This window comes from Ambystoma mexicanum, chromosome 8 (genome assembly GCF_040938575.1).
Source record: "Ambystoma mexicanum isolate Mex_15411 chromosome 8, UKY_AmexF1_1, whole genome shotgun sequence".
Lineage (NCBI taxonomy): Eukaryota > Metazoa > Chordata > Amphibia > Caudata > Ambystomatidae > Ambystoma > Ambystoma mexicanum.
The window spans coordinates 1031659981-1031677145 of NC_090929.1; positions in this window are offsets into that span (position 1 = coordinate 1031659981).

Here is a 17165-nt window from a genome sequence, read left to right on the forward strand (position 1 = left end):
TCCCAACATTTTGACGCACAGCACGCTTCCTTCCAGCCAACCACTGGCCGCGTCCAATGTTTGCCAACATCACGGCGTACTGCAAGCCAATTAGACTTTTGTCCGTCGAGCGAACAGGGAAATGGGTCAGCGGGGCGCAGCCAGATATCACTAATATTTTGAGACGTACATTTCAGTTCTTTTCAAGAAAAGCACTGGTCGGATTTTCCCCAAACACACAAAAGCACACTTTTGGAACCAAGCCCCTGCTGCAAATTTGGTAAAAATCCATCCAGCCGTCCGGCCTGTAGTTTTTGCCCATTCAGTCTATGGAGAAAAAAAAATGGGACCCCCCCTATGACTTTGCCCCCCCTCCACGAAACCTCACCCAACTTTCCAAATAAATTCAGCGGGACCCATATACTTTTTTGACAAAGTTTTAGTCACATTCGTCCATGGGGAGCAAAATTATAAGCCGCCCATTAAATGGTCTTCCTATAGGTTTATCAACTTAACCATAACTACACGCCACTACAGCAGGGCGTGTAATATATATATATATATATATATATATATATATATATATACATATATGTATATATATTTGATCCAAGTCACACATTCCACAAAGCCACCTAGTAGCAATCGCTGGTAGTTCACCTCCACTTCTGACCCACAACAGCAAGGCATTGTGGGTGTGCAAATGAGTTCAAATGCAAACCTTTTTCTACAGGAAATTGTCTGTGGTGTTGTGGAATATGTGACTTGGCTCAAATGGACTTTCCTATTTTCACATTTCAGGTGAACTTTTTTTTTCTTGGTGATATATATATCTCACTTTTTTTTTCTTGGTGATATATATATATATATATCACCAAGAAAAAAAAAGTTCACCTGAAATGTGAAAATAGGAAAGTCCATTTGAGCCAAGTCACATATTCCACAACACCACAGACACAGTGCTCTTCCTATGAAAACAGCAACTTAACCATATATATATATATATGGGTAAGTTGCTGTTTTCATAGGAAGAGCACTTTTTGGGCAGCTTATAACTTCGTTCCCCCTGGACGAATCCTCACCAAACTTTGCAAAAAAGTATATGGGCCTCTCTGAATATTTTTGCAAAGTTCGGTGATGTTTGGTGCAGGGGGGGGAAAGTTATAGGGTAGTCCCAAAACGCCTTTTTTTCCCCATAGAGTGAATTTGTAAATTTGGTGACAATCCGTCCAGTAGTTTTCTTTAAAATGATGAAAAAGTATACCTGAAAAAATTAGTGATATCTATGTCCGCTCCGCGGTCACACTTCCCTGTTCGCTCCGTGGGCAAGATAGGATTGGCTAATCCGTAGCGTCATGTCCGCGGACATGTGACGCGTTCACTGATTGGATGTTGAACAGGGTGAAGTGCGTCAGATTGTTTCGCTGCGCCCGCCATCTTTCGTTCGTGTTTTGGTGTACGCGGACATCGCCGCTAACACATATAAAACAACACAACATTGCACTTGTCAAACTTATGAAATACTGTCTCGGGAAGGTAAGGGTTAATGAGGCTGGGATGGGATGTGGCAGTAGGAAGGCAAAAAGTGGTGGTTTCTTGTCACCAAAGTCATACGGTAAATTGGAAGTTGCTGCTCAATATAATGTCCATTAAGTACAGGCGAAGACTTACTGTGTCTGTGTTACAATGGGCCTCATTCCGAGTCCGGCGGTAATGGAAAAACGATGGCGGTAAAGTAATACCGACATCCTTTTCCGCCGTGGACTATTCTGACCCATCACACCGTAATTACCGCCGCCGTAAAGTACGACGGCGTAAATAGCGGACCAGTGTCGCTCGCCCGAGACACCACGTCGGAAATAACGCTAAGGCGTTAACCAGTGCTGATCCCAAGTAAAGCGGACACAGTAAAAACGGGCTCCACAAGGGCGCAAAGTACCTTAACGCCATGGCGTAATTACCGGCATCGTAGAGAAGGTGTTAACAACCCTGAACAGTGCCAGAAAGAGGAACAGGTGCACCCAATCAGCACAGGTGGAGTCCATAGAGTCAGGCACAGCACAAAAGGAGCACACCCACACACCACACCCCCTCCCACACCAAGATGATACCAATTCTCGCAGCATTCATGGAGCTGGAGGCCCTGCTTGCAAGGCAGCAACTACGACAACATCAACAACAGCAACCACAGCAACCACAGCCGCCACCACAGAGGATACACAGGAGGAGAAGGAGGCAGAGACAGGCCCAGCATGCCCTACCGGTGCAGCCACCATTACGACGCCGTCAGCCCCCAATTCCACGCATCAGACCCACCCCCTTCAACCTCACACCAGAGCAGATACACACCCTGTACTGGCTTGACCGGGACACCATAACCACCATAGTGGCCCTGATACATAACGACATAGTGAGCCTAATAGAAATCAGCACTGCCATCCCCCCTCTACTAAAGGTAGTGTCTGTGCTCCACTTCCTTGCCACAGGGACCTACCAGCATACAGTGGGGCACATGCATGGCATTTCACAGCCCATATTTTCCCGGATACTCAACCAAGTGCTCGATGCCCTCCTCAAGCACAGAAGGGACTACATATGCCTCCCCCGGACTCCCCAGGAGACATATGATACCAAAGCTGCCTTCCATGCACTTGCAGGCATGCCAAATTGCATAGGTGCCATCGACTGCACCCACGTAGAATTGGTGGTTCCCCATGCCATGGAGGTGCCGTATCGCAACCGCAAGCAATATCACTCCATCAACGTCCAGATGGTGTGTAATGCCAGTAAAGCCATCACACAATGCAATGCCCGATACCCCGGATCAACTCATGACTCCTTGGTCCTGCGGAACTCTACACTACAACGCTACATGGAGCAACATGCTGAACGACGTACCTGGCTGCTTGGTGAGTAACCGGAATGGGCCATGGCAGTCCATTGGGGCTGTGAGTAGGTTGTCAGCATACTCCACCCGGGTGGTAAAGGGGGGGGTAGAGAGATGCATACGGGTGGGACAGTCAACGCCATTGTACGATGTAATGGGGTGACTGTATCCTGGGACATGTGTGCATGGCCAGTGAACACCTGCTGCAATGTTAGATTAGCACAGTTCTCCACCATGATTGCATGAACACTTACCTTCATTCCACTCTCATGCAGGTGATGCTGGCTACCCATTGAAGCCGTGGCTCATGACCCCGGTCCGCAACCCACAAAACAGGCACGAGGAGGACTGCAATAGATCTCATACCCGTACACGGGTGGTGATAGAGCAGACCTTCGGCCTTTTGAAGGCACGATTTCGTTGCCTCAGCCGGTCAGGTGGGGCCCTCATCTACAGCCACGAGAAGGTGGCCAAGATCACCATGGCATGTGCAATGCTGCACAACATGTGCATCCATCGGAACGTGCCACTGCCCCTGACGTGGGTCTGCTACCACCAGATGAGGAGGAGGAGGAGGAGGAGGAAGGAATGGCAGGACAGCATCACGGGGCCGATGCACAGGAGGGACGTCACGTGCGACAAGCATTGATTGACCAATATTTCTGAGTCACAAGTCAGCTGAGGGGGTGAGGATGACAGGACATTGGGCACTGGGTGTGGGGATACATGTACTACATGCACTGTGAGACATTAAAAGACACATGCACAATGATCAATGTCAACTCTGTTTTCCAGGATAGACCAAACTGTGTATTGTATAATCATGTGAAAACGTGTACAAATAATCATCCACCCTCACCCCCCTCCCCCCCAACTCCCACGCACACCCTCACCCCCCTCCCCCCCAACTCCCACGCACACCCTCACCCCCCTCCCCCCCAACTCCGACGCACACCCTCACCCCCCTCACCCTCCCCCCACAACAGCCCCACAATGGTCCCATCAATACTACATAGGCCACATGTGTGTGGCTTCATAGTCAATGGGCACTCCCCGAGCCTGGGGTATCATTTTCGCATTGAGCGTTGTGACCTGCGGACCGGGCTGGTCTGCGTGGAGGAGCACTGGGAGGGTGGTTCCTCCTGCTGGGGCTGAGGTCTGGGGGTTGCTGCCTCCAGGGCATCAGCAATCCTGCCGAGCACCTCACAGAGCCGGTTTGTGCATGTAGTGATGACCTCGCCCAGAGCCTGCAGGTCATTGTGATGCACCAACCCTGATTCCCGGTTGTCCCGGAGAAACTCCTCTATCATGGCCGTGAGGTTCCGGGAGTGCACAGCTTCTGCGGCCGATGTGGGGGATGTGGTTGGCAGGCTTGGTATTGGGCCTGCAGGCCTCTCAGGTGTTTCGGCAGGGGAAGTGGGCTGATGTGAGACAGGTGTTACCCCTTTGCCTGTGAGACCTGGCCCATCACTCGACCCGGAGTCGCTGTGTGCAACCTGGCTGTACGATGGTGACTCAGGGCTGTAGTCATTGGTCTCCTCCACGTTGACCATGGAATTGGATGTGGGGCTGTCTGGCACACTAAGGAGGCACATGGCAGCATTCTCCCCTGACATGCTGGATTCCTCAGGGTGCAGCGTGGGGCATGTTACCGGCGGAACTGCAGGCATGTCCAGGTGCGCGGCTGGGGGTTGTGTACCCTCCATGGGGGTTGCTGGAGCAGGTGGTGTAGTATGGGCCTTATGTCTGCCAGCAGGTATGCGCTGTACCCTGCCCCTGCCCCGGGAGGTACTTGGCTGGCAGCCTTCCTGCTCCTCACTTTCATGACCGCTACCTGTGGGGGGCAAGAGAGAGACAGCATGAGCAATGATCTGGGGGTCATCATGACTTCAAGCCTATGGTAACACATTGGGAGAGCAGCGTCTTGGTGACATTTGGTCGGTGAGTGAACTTGGCTTGGATGGTAAAAGCATACTGTTGGCGGGGTCAATCATGTTGGCGGAGTACTGTGGTGAGTGACATTGACCAGCTTTCTGTGTGGCATGGCCAATATGGGTGTCAGCCTTGCACCTGACATCATCCTGGGTCCCACTTGTTACGACATGATTGCAGGGGGGGAGGGGGGTCTACGAAGCAAACATGATGTGACTCTTTGGCCGGCCCTTTGCGGTGAATTACATTAGGGATGCATGTACTGTTTAGACTCATGACACTCACCTGCATCAGCGGATGAGGGATCACCGCAATCCATTTCGCCAACACCTTCGATGGCTTCTGTGCCCATCATCTCCGCACATGTTTCCTCACAGGGCATCATTTTAATGGGTGAGCCTGGGCCTCCTCCTGTCTCCAGGGCCTGCTGACGGTTTGCTGAGAGGATGGCCCGCACCCTGAGACGGAGGTCATCCCAGCGTTTGCGGCAATGCGTTGTGCTGCGGGGGGTGTTCCCAACGGCGCTCACCCTCTGTGCGACCAACTCCCATATCTCCTTCTTTCTGAGGATGGTGGGCCTACGCATGTCGCTGCAGAATACGATATCTGCATGTTCATGCAGAGTGTCGACTAGGACCTGTAACTCATCCTGGGTGAATTTTTCTTTTCGGATGCGCGCAGCGCCCTTTTTCAGAACTTTAGGCATGATGCTGGTCTCTGAAGTATATTTGGTCGATCAGAGTCCTGTATGGAGTCCTGTATGTCCTGTATGGAGAGGATTGCAATGGATTGTGATTTTAAATATGGCCGCCGTGATGCTTCCCGTTCCTGTGCGATGACGTTATTTCCGTTTCCGGTTTTTAACGGTGGCCGTAATTTACGGTTAGCGTAAATTACGGTCTCCGCTATTTACGGATTCCATCGAAGGCGATGGTGTTAAATACGTCTAGGTTTATGGCGGTAAGGGGTTTGACGGGACCTTTTGCGCTATGCCGCAAGGGAGTTTACCGCCATGGCGGAATACTCGTGCACGCGAAGTCGGAATATGGTGGAAATAGCGCCTTCAAACCACATCGTACATGGTGTTTACGCCATGGCGGTAATATGTATTTCTTACCGCCATACTCCGAATGAGGCCCAATGTATTTAAAATAATATTGCAGTCAGACTGGCGTCCTAGAGTTTGAAATCTGATGCAGCCACTTGCAGTGTTTGATGGAAACAGTGGGTCTGCAAGTGTATGGGAGTACCACTTCTCAAGAATGCGTTGAGACATGTTGTTGAAAAGTCAGAATGTATTTGCATTCTGAGCGAAGGTCACTTGCTTTGCTTTTTTGGTTGCAAGCTCATTAGGCACACGCATCCGACTGAACCCATAGGGTAAATTTTTTTTTTTACCTTGAGCGAAAGGGAAAATTCAGTAAGAATGCAGGGAGTGAAAGTTTGCAAAAAATACCATTTGATAAGGTTATATATTCAAAACCTTAGTAAGGCACATGTAATATCAGTTCAAGAAGATTCTTTGGTGCAAGTACATTGCTGTCTGAGTTTCACTAAGACAATGGAGACAGTGAATATCGCGTAAGTTTACTTTTACGACTCTAAACCAGAACGAGATTTAATTTTTTATTACCAGAACATTATTTTTGGCAATGTAACTGACGTACTATCTTTCTGTGTAGTTGTCATTTTTTTTAAATTTTAATTATGGAGAGTGCAGATTCTCGGCGTTTGTAGGCTATCACTAGATTCACCCATGTTCAACGCTAATATTTCTTTAAAATGTCATGTATGGCCATATCGATTTGTGTATCAGATTCCACGTTCTTTTTGTCTTTTTTGAAATTGTTTGCTAAAGGTTGGGTATTGATACATATTTTCTGTTATGTTTTCCAAACAGCTACATCCTGCCTTACTGTGATTGCCATGGATTCTAGATGCCAAGTTATGGATTTTTTGCACGCCAGATGCACGTACTCATGACCGGCTGCCTAACCGTCACTGTTTTGTGGGACGATCGCGCAGGCCCCATTTGTCCATACGCTGTAGTGGCCATTGGGAGTAACATAACATCTTTTATGGTGGTGTAGACCGAAGTTCATGTCGACTTCTTGGAAATCACTGTGCGACCGAAGCGGTGCTTTATCGAAAACAAATACTTTGTGTATGGGAAAAGAACAATGTGTGGCTCACGATTAACATTTTCGATGACGATCGAAGAAACAAAGTTACTATTTGAATGAAAATGGGGATAGTCCGATGGTCTCGGACAGTTTATTGTGAAATAAAATTACTTTACAAATTCTGAAATGTTAATGTTTTCTTTTAAAAACCAGTTTATTATTTTAAAATGTGTTGTGCTACATTGTACGTCGCTGTGTGTTTATTTTCAGGTTCTGCGTCACGGCACGTAGGTGCTTATGGGCGCATTTGGCTACACTGGAGAGGAACGTCATCCAAAAAAGGTGTAGAATATCATTAGGGTTGGTTATGTGACGAGATGTGGGAGTGTTTTTGTATTAGACAAGTGTCGTAATGTAGTTAAAAAACATAACGGTATACGTTTACTGACTGAGGGGTAGGCTGTAGCAATGGGGAGTGGGCAGAATGTCGGGTCATGGTATAAGGTCTTGATCCGCACAATGTGGCTACTGGCCATGACGAGAAGGGAGAAAAGATAGGATTACAGTGGCCATGTCCACCTGGGACTGGCTTTGTGGTAAAGGTGTTCTACATTAGGATACATTTGAAAGGGAAGAAAAAAGTGCTTGTGGTAATATGTTAACAGGGTTTCCTTTTTGCTTTTTGCAGGTTGCCATGGAAAGCGAAGAGGGGCCCTGTATGGAACAACCGCCTTCCCTTTCTATGGTGGCCATCTTGGAAAAGGATTTTGTTTTCTAATCCGGGATGCTGTGGCATCCCGGATTAGGACGCAAAATCCTCTTTCTTAGTAGCACAGGTTACTGCTTTGGAAATCTAGATTGTTAATGGCATTCTTCCCCCATTTTAGGGGTCGAAGGGGGGGTTATGATCCAGAGATCGCGTTATGCACTCTCGCTTCGATTGGGCTGATAACCTGGCCTGCTGGCCCTTTATTCACCGTTCCAGTCCCTGGAACGGAGGACGAACGCTACAATATTCCATTAGCATAACACAAACTGCAAATGGAAATGTTGGAAAATCTTATTGCGTCTATGTACTTTACTGAGAAATATAAAGTAGATGGAGTCTATGCGATTTTTTTTAATTCATATTTTTAAACTGTGAAAGGTGGTTCTTAAAGGAACATCTAATTTGTTTACGGATGGCTTTTTTTTGGAAGGACAGCTAAGAAGGACAGTTGCGGACGGAAATGAGCAAAGAGGCACCAAACAGTAATATGGAATGGTAGGTGGACGGGGGAAAATGTTGTGCGTGTGTAATTTGTACGGTAGGGGCAGTGTTTCTCATGCTCCTTCATTACAGCAGTGGTGCTGTTTCTTGGGGAGGATGGATGGCCTTAGCTCATGTCGTTTGCAGATAAATAGTACTTTTGCTAAAAGTATGTACTGTGTACTGCATTGTTAATGGCTGAGTATGAATAGGTGTTGGAGCTGTGCAAGGGAAATGTTGAAGTTGCAAGTTCCTACATTAGTAAAAAAATGTAGTTCCACACTGTCCACGAGGCATAGATCTTATTGTTAAGTGTGTACGGATTCTGGGACATGTCACCGTGCTGTGCACCAACATATGGTCATGTGGCATTTTCCGGAAGGTGTGCAATGAAGTCAGATGTTAGTTTACATTATGGTTACATGCCACTACTGGACACCTATGAAGTTCAGTAAAAAAAACTTGGTTAAAGGGACGTCATGGTTAAGTTGCGTTACTAAAAACCTATCAAATTCAGTAAAAAAAAGTTGTTAAAGGGACGTTATGGTTAAGTTGCGCAACTAAAGACCTATGAAATTCACTAAAATAAATGTTGTTAACGGGACGTTATGGTTCCATGTAAAACCGAAAAACCCTTGCAATTCACCAGTTATGGTAAGCTAAGCAACCATAACTCACGCCACCACTGTGCACTGCTAAGACTAACACCCAGGACATCAAAGATGACATCACAAATGTCATTGATGACATCACTGATGACATCACATGTACATTTACTTTTCATGAAAACTCTGTAGAAGGTATTCTTATTATAATGTTCACCAAAAAGTATCATGGATCATTGGAATAAATATCAAGTTCTAGTTAGTGCATTAAGCAATGCGTTGATATAAATAGCTTTCTATTATGAAGTTCTATCCAGTATACTAAGGTACTCATGTAGAAACATAGGCATTGTGTGCAGCATACATGATGGAGATGCAATATTCATAAGCTTGCCATGTTGAATAGTGAAATGATAACTCTTTTCTTATTAGAGTTTTGCGTATTGTGAAACATGTGATAAGTAGGTAATAAAACCCACTTAGTACATAATTGCATTATTATAGACAAAACACAAAGAGACAACAACACATACAAATATGAGTGTATACAAGGAAATTGAAGTAGGGAAAAAAGGAGCTGTAGTAGCAGAAAGTGTTCCTTTATGCAGAGAAATGATTGCTCTATTTCAAAGGTGCTACTTACCCTATGCATATCTATCACATGATTTGACTGGACCCTAAGGGAATTACTGTAAGAACATACTTGAAGGATAAGTCTACAAATATAATACCTTTTCAATTTTTAATTCCTGACTGTTACTGAAGAAAACCATGTAGCCTAGATATGTCAGTAAAGGAAAAAAGTGAGAGCCAGACATGTGATGTCATCAGTGATGTCATCAATGACATTTGTGATGTCATCTTTGATGTCCTGGGTGTTAGTCTTAGCAGTGCACAGTGGTGGCGCGAGTTATGGTGGTTTAGCTTACCATACTGGCGAATTTCAAGGGTTTTTCAGTTTTACTTGGAACCATAACGTCCCATTAACAATTTTTTTGTGTGAATTTCATAGGTTTTTAGTTGCGCAACTTAACCATACCGTCCCTTTAACAACGTTTTTTTTACTGATATATATATATATATTTATGTTCAATGAAAAAACTTTGTTAAAGGGATGTTATGGTTAAGGGGGCATCATGGTTAAGTTGCACTAATAAAAACCTTTGAAATTCAATGAAAAAATGTTGTTAAAGGGATGTTATGGTTACAAGTAAAACCGAAAACACCCAGACATTCGCCAGTTATGGTAAGCTAAGCAACCATAACTCGCACCACCACTGTGCACTGCTAAGACTAACACCCAGGACATCGAAGATGACATCTCAAATGTCATTGATGACATCACTGACATCTGACATCACATGTGAAATACATTTTTATGAAAAGTCCCTACAAGGGGTTGTGTTTATATTGTTGGTAACAAGATGTCATGGGTGGTCGGGAGACCTATCATGAACTACTTAATCTATTAAAGAATGTACTCATCTAAAATCATTGTGATGGAGTGTTGCTGTTAATACAGAAATCTAATCATATATAAACATAGGCAATGACTCAGCATGCACCATAGAAGCAGAATATTTATAATCTTGTAATTTTGGATAGTACAATAATGAATGCTACCTTATCAGAGTTTTGAGCAATGTTAAACATGTAATAACTAGCTAACAATTCAAGACTTCCAACACTTGTGCTAGTACAAACATTACATATGAAGAACCACAATACATATTAATAAGAGGCACATGCAGGGCAACTAAAGTAAGGAAGAAAGAAACAGCATCATTCGAAAATGTTAATAACATTAAAGTTTATCTTCATGTATACAAATGAATTGTGTGTTTGAGGCCTGCTCATTTCCACATGTATGTGCAACATGTGCTGAGACCAAACCCTAAGGAAAGTACTTTAAGAACATACAACAAGGTTAACATCTAGATATACAGCACCTTTTCAATTTTAATATTCTGACTGTCAGTGAACAAAACCACCTGGCCTATAGATGTCAGTGAACAAAAACAAGTGGTCCAGGTATGTGATGTCATCAATGACATTTGTGATGTCATCTTTGATGTCCTGGGTGTTAGTCTTAGCAGTGCACGGTGGTGGTGTGAGTTATGGTTGCTTAGTTTAACATAACGCGAATTTCTGGGGCTTTTCGGTTTTACTTGTAACCATAACGTCCCTTAAACAAAGTTTTTTCAGTGAATTTCATGGGTTTTTCCAGTGTATGCTATTTTCCTACAACTTACTAATATCATACTTACCCATTATAGCAATATTTGTGTCCAATTTACAATGTCACCCTAAAAAACTCTGCGATTTCCCACCTTCTAGAATAATTTTGAACACTTCTATACACGTTTTGCAACTATTTCAACTGGTTTTTCATCTGTAGACGTCTACGAACATCTGACTTCATTGCAACCTTTCCGGACAGTGCCACATGACCATACGCTTGCGCGCAGTATGATGACGTTTCCGAGAACCTGTCTGCACTTTACGATAAGATCTGTGCTTCGCGGACATTTCAGAACTGCATTTTCTACTGATCTAGGAACTTTCAACTTCAATATTTCCCTTGCACAGCTCCTACACCTATTCCTACTCATTATCCATTAACAATCTGGTACACTACAGGTGCACAACATGCGGCCCGTGGGCCAAGTGCGGCCCGGCATGTTGATTTTCCCAGCCCGCCAGTATGAAAGCCTTTCCTAAAGGAGGGCGCCCGCAAGCAGCTACGACCGTCCTCTGTTAGGAAAGTATTTTTTTTTTACTTGGTGGGCCGGGAAATGCTGACCCTCAATTGGTGGACTGCATTTACTACGTGGCTCTTACGAGTCACTTAGTGCATGTGCTCCACCAATAGAGGGTCAGTACTGCGGCTGGCGTGGCGTGGACTGTTACTGGAAGGCATTTCAGCCTTGCCACGCCAGCTGCAGCGCAATGACATCCACGGTGCTAAGTGGGGTGCTCTCATGTTCTTTTTTGGTGTGTGCTGGGAGTTTGGGGGTGGGCGGTGGAGAATCTAGTATTGCAACAGTGGGTCGAGTGAGGCGCAAAAAAAAAATCCTGCTACTTTCCCCCCAAATGCAGTGTGCACAATTCCATAGATACGGCCTCATTTAAGCAGCTTCCCCTCCCATCAACTTTTTTTTGAGAACATTAGTGGCAGATGGCATTTTAACACCTACACTTGCATACGGATTGCACCAACAGAAGTGACCTCACAGAAAAGGACGTTGCAAGGAGCATCATCAGTTTTTGGTAGTTGGTGGCAGCATGGAAGTGACTTTAGAATAGGTCGCCATAAGTAAGCCAAGTGGCAAATAGCTTTGTGGTGCAAAATACTTAAATTGCATTCTTATTATATATGCAGCAACTCTATAGTCATTAGAATTTTCTTTTTTTTTTATAACAGCATGATATGTTGACATAAGCTATAAAGTGAATCACTGCAGATAAGGCACAGTGCGATTACATGATTTGCCCAGGATCACACACTTTGGTTAGTAGTGAAACAGAGATGCAGACAGTTTTATTTGTTGATGCCAATGCTATTTAGCTCACCGTCTTTGTGAGGGGGTGCAGGCCATGGGGCACTGTTTTTAGTTGTGGGATTGTGGCCATGGGGCATAGTGTTTGGTTGGTAGGTGGGGGGCCATTGGGCATAGTGTTTGGTTGGAGGGTGGGGGCCTTTGGGCATAGTGTTTGGTTGGAGGGTGGTGGCCATTGGGCATAGTGTTTGGTAGGTGGGTGGGAGGCATGGAGCATAGTGTCTGGTTGGAGGGTGGGGGCCATTGGGCATAGTGTTTGGTTGGGGTGTGGGGGCCATGGGGCATAGTGTTTGGTAGGCAGGTGGGAGGCATGGGGCATAGTGTTTGGTTGGGGGTGTGGGAGTAATGGGGCATAGAGTTTGGTTGGAGGGTGGGAGCCATGGGCCACAGTGTCACACTCAAGAGTGAACCCAATCATAAAGCTAAATTAGACACAGTTAAGAGATGTACCTCCTTTGCCTTTTGTGGAAACATGACTTAAAGAAGGCCATACTCCCAAGAGTATGGCCAACTCAAACAGCAAACTATAGCAGTCCAAATAGAAGTCCAAAATAACCAGCTTGTGCCTTGCAAATCTAAAGCGACATAATGCGTTAAATGTTTGAGCGCAGTGTTTTTTCTCCTGAATGATTTTTCTACAGTGTCCATTATTAACAATATATCCTTATGAAAGAAATGAATTATAAAAATGGAAAATCTACAATACAAAATGCAAATAAAGACAGGCACACCTAAACATGTATTCTTTTTCCATGTGTTTAATGAAAATGGAGGGTTGAAAAACACTCCTGCCACTCCCCCGCCTACCGCTCCTCCCGCATTTACTTTTCGGCCCACTATAGGCAGCATGTAGGATACATTCGGCCCTCTAGCAAAATCACTGTGCACCCCTGTAGTACGCAGTACATACCTTTAGCAAAACTGCTTATTTATCTTAAAATGGCATCAGCTAATGCCATTCCTCCTCCCCAAGAGCCACTACCACTGCTGTAATCAAGGAGCATGCGAAACACTGTTCCCTACCTTAGAATTAACACACACGCAACATTTTCCCCTGTCCACCTGCCCCTACATATTAGTGTTTGGTGCCTGTTGCCTCATTTCCATCCCCACCTTTCGTTCTAGTCTCTCCTGCCAAAGAGTAATACATCTGAAAACAACAAAAGAAATGTTTCTTTAGGAACCACCTTTCACAGTTAAAAAATAGAACTAAAAAAAACAGATAGACTCCATCTAGTTTACATTTCTCAGTGAAGTACATAGACTCAATAAGATGTTCCAACATTTCCATTTGCATTTTGTGTTATGCTAATGGGAATATTGTGGCGTTCATTCCCCGTTCCAGGAACTGGAACGGTGGATACCAGCCCAGCAGCCCAAGTTATCAGCCCAAGCAAAGTGAGGGTGGATAACGAGGTCTCCAGACCATTATCCCCACATTCCAGTCCATGTAATGGGTGATGAAGGCCATTAGCACCCTAGGTTCACAAAGCGGGAACCCAGGGTGCTAAAAAAATGATTTTTCTTCCTACACTGGGACGCCTCTGGCATGCTGGTGTTGGAATGAAAATCCTTTTACAAGATGGCCAACATGGGAAGGGAAGGCGGGGTTCCATACAGGGCCCCTCTTTGGGTTCCATGGCAGCCTGCAGAACATGAAAAGAGAACCCTATGACCATATTACCACAAGCACATTGTTCTTCCATTTCAAACCTATCCCAATTTCGAATACCTTTACCACAAAGCCAGTCCCAGGTGGACATGGCCACTTTAACCCCATGTGTTGTCCCTCGTGGTCATGGATTGTCCGAATCATGACCTTATTCCATGACCCAGACAATGTGGCCACTGTTTATGCCCACAGGCTACACCTCAGTCACCAAAGGTATATCACTATTTTTTGTACCTACATTATGGCACTTGTCAAAAAATTAAAACACAGACACATTTGCAAAACCATGCTTTAAGGTCCTTGCCAATGCTCCTTACACAAGTTTCCTGGAAATCCACCCATGTTTTATTTTTTCAAAAGTGTCAAATGTATGCACATACAATAGTCATATAACTTAGCCCCCACTTGACAAAATCCATTCAGACTTTACAAAAACATTTATATCTAGATTTCAAATCCTTTTGCAAATTTGTGTGTAGATTAATCAAATTGCACCACATTTATAAGCCTTTACAATATTTTGGGACCCCTCCTCTAATTTTGTCCCCTCTTGACAGAATCGCACCAGACTTTGCAAACACATTTATATCCAGATCTATAATCATTTTGCAAACCTTTGTGTAGATTCGTCAAATGGCACCAGATTTATAAGCCATTACAATATTTTGGGACCCCCTCTCATTTTGCCCCCTGTTGACAGAATCCCACCAAACTTTGCAAACCCATTCAGAATCGGGTTAAGAATATAATGCGAAATGTCATGCCGTGTCATTAAGTGGCGCCAAAGTTATAAGCCAACCAAAAATTGCTTTTCACCAACCCTGTAATGCAGAGGTGCCCGCGAACTTTACAGGAAAGTTCGCGAACATCCGGACTGTTTGCGGATTTTCGCAGTGAAAAACGCCTGTTTTTTTTGCTTCTTACAGCCATATCCCATCCCATCCTCATCACCCCTCATCTCCTCAGAGATTATTTGATAGTGTGACAAGTGCAATGTTGTGTTTAATGTTTTTACCGCGATGTCCGCGGACACCGGCCGATGTCCGCAAATCCAAGATGGCCGGTGCATCGAGAAAATGTGACGCACCTCACGCAGTGGGAGTGAGAGAGTGGAGTTGAAGATGACACCAGGAATGAGCGAGAGAGGAGATTAGGATGAGGGGAGCCTGAAGGAAAGCTGAGTGTCATCCGCATAACTCTGTAAGAGGAGAAGGTAGAGGTGCGTCACAACAGCCACTTTCTCAATCTGCCTTCCTCTACTCTCCACCCTCTGCAACTAATCCAGAACAGGACTGCGAGACTTATCCTTGGCCTCAAGCCCAGGGACTGTATCTCTCCAGCCATGAAATCTCTCCACTGGCTCTCGGTGGCTGCAAGGATCAAGTTGAAGACCCTTTTCATTGTCCACAAGGTTTTCTGGGGCTGGGATCCGCACTACATCCAACACTATCTTCCAAAATGCCTTCCTTCTAGAGCCCTAAGGGTTATGTGCTTCTCCAGGCAGAGAGTGGGGGGGTAGATCCTTCTCCCGTGCAGGTGCCTCCCTCTGAAATGGCCTCCCTGACCCTCCCAAACTTGAGCCGGACCACCTGAAGTTCCGGAAGCAGCTCAAAAAGTTCCTCTACTCCTCTGCTTTCTCTCTCTCCCTCCCCTGCTGAACTGCCTGACCTACCTGTCTGCTGTACCACTGGTTGCTTGGCTACCCTCTGTCTCACTGAGTCCAGGCTCTTTCTTGATCAGTCACCCTTGCACTGCCTCCAGGCCTATCACACAGTTAGGGGCTGTAACTGTAACCCTACAGTCCCTTGTTCTCCTTGCACAACCCAGAGCGGCGCTGCCCTGGCGGCACTTACCCAGAGCATTGCTGCCCTGTTTTCCCCTCCCCTCTCCCTTGCACTTCCCCCATCCCTTTCCCCTTGCACTTCTCGTTCTCGCACTTGCACGATCTGAATGACGCAAGGCTTAGTAAGGTAATTTGTCTTGTCCTCCCTCAGTTTTCCTTCTCTTGTCTTGTCGTGCCTAAAAACACTTGTGTACAGGTGCGTTATATATGATTTATCATATCATAACATATAATTTTATCACAGATGCCCAGAGAAATATACAGTGCTGCAGTAAGAAACGGCTAGACTAGCAGAACCCAAATGCCAGTCTAGCCAGGAAATTACACTTAGCAGGTCTGCTTTATCAGAAATGCCCAGTTAAAAAAAAGTCATACCAAACTGAGGAATGACTAGACTGGCTGCACCAAAATGCCTCTCTAGCCACTAATACCACATATCATGCCTGCTTAGCATGGACATGGATGACCATTATGATTTATTGCACAACCCCAACCCCCCCACACATCCCCTCTCCCTCCCATCCCCTACCCCAACCTCCAAAATCAGCTACTTGACCCAGAATTACCACAGTCCCTCTTCCTTGTCCCAGTGCTTACGTATGAGGCTCCTTGCCTCACTGGTAAGTACTGGAGGAAGAGTGGGACTAGGAGTAATGAAGATTACAGGTAGCTAAGTCAGGCATTACCTTCATGTACCTCTACCTTATCCCAGTACTTGTGTATGAGGCATAGTGCCTCATACACAAGTACTGCCTCATACACAAGTACTGGGATGAGGAAGAATAGGGCTAGGTGTAAAGAAGATTACCAATAATTAATCAAGGCATTAAACACAAGAAGTGGTGCAACACCATTGAGCTGACTAGGCTGCCGCACTCACCCCCCACTGAAATTGTGGGCTATGTTGACTTGACCTGGCTGACCTACAGAGCAGTTGCCGGACAGAAAAGGACACAGATGTTAAACTGCACCTGGGTTTGCCGTTAACAAGGGCCCGGCCCAGCAATAACTAATGTACTGCATTTTACTGTTTGTACCTCCATTCAAATGCCACATTTTTTAAGTAACTGAAATTGTGATGTGGGTTTAGTACTTGCATGGCATGGGAGTGATTGGAAGGGTGGAGCGGAAACAGGAGACTAGTCGTTCTCACCGCAGCACATAAGTGAGTGCTTTCAGACATAAAGGAGAGAGTTAACTGCTTGTAACATTGAAGCTGCACTAGAATAGTCTCATTAAAATGTGTAAAGAAGTTAGATGCCCCCACACAAATAAGTTTGCTCCTCCCCACCACACATGACGTTAGCACCTCTCC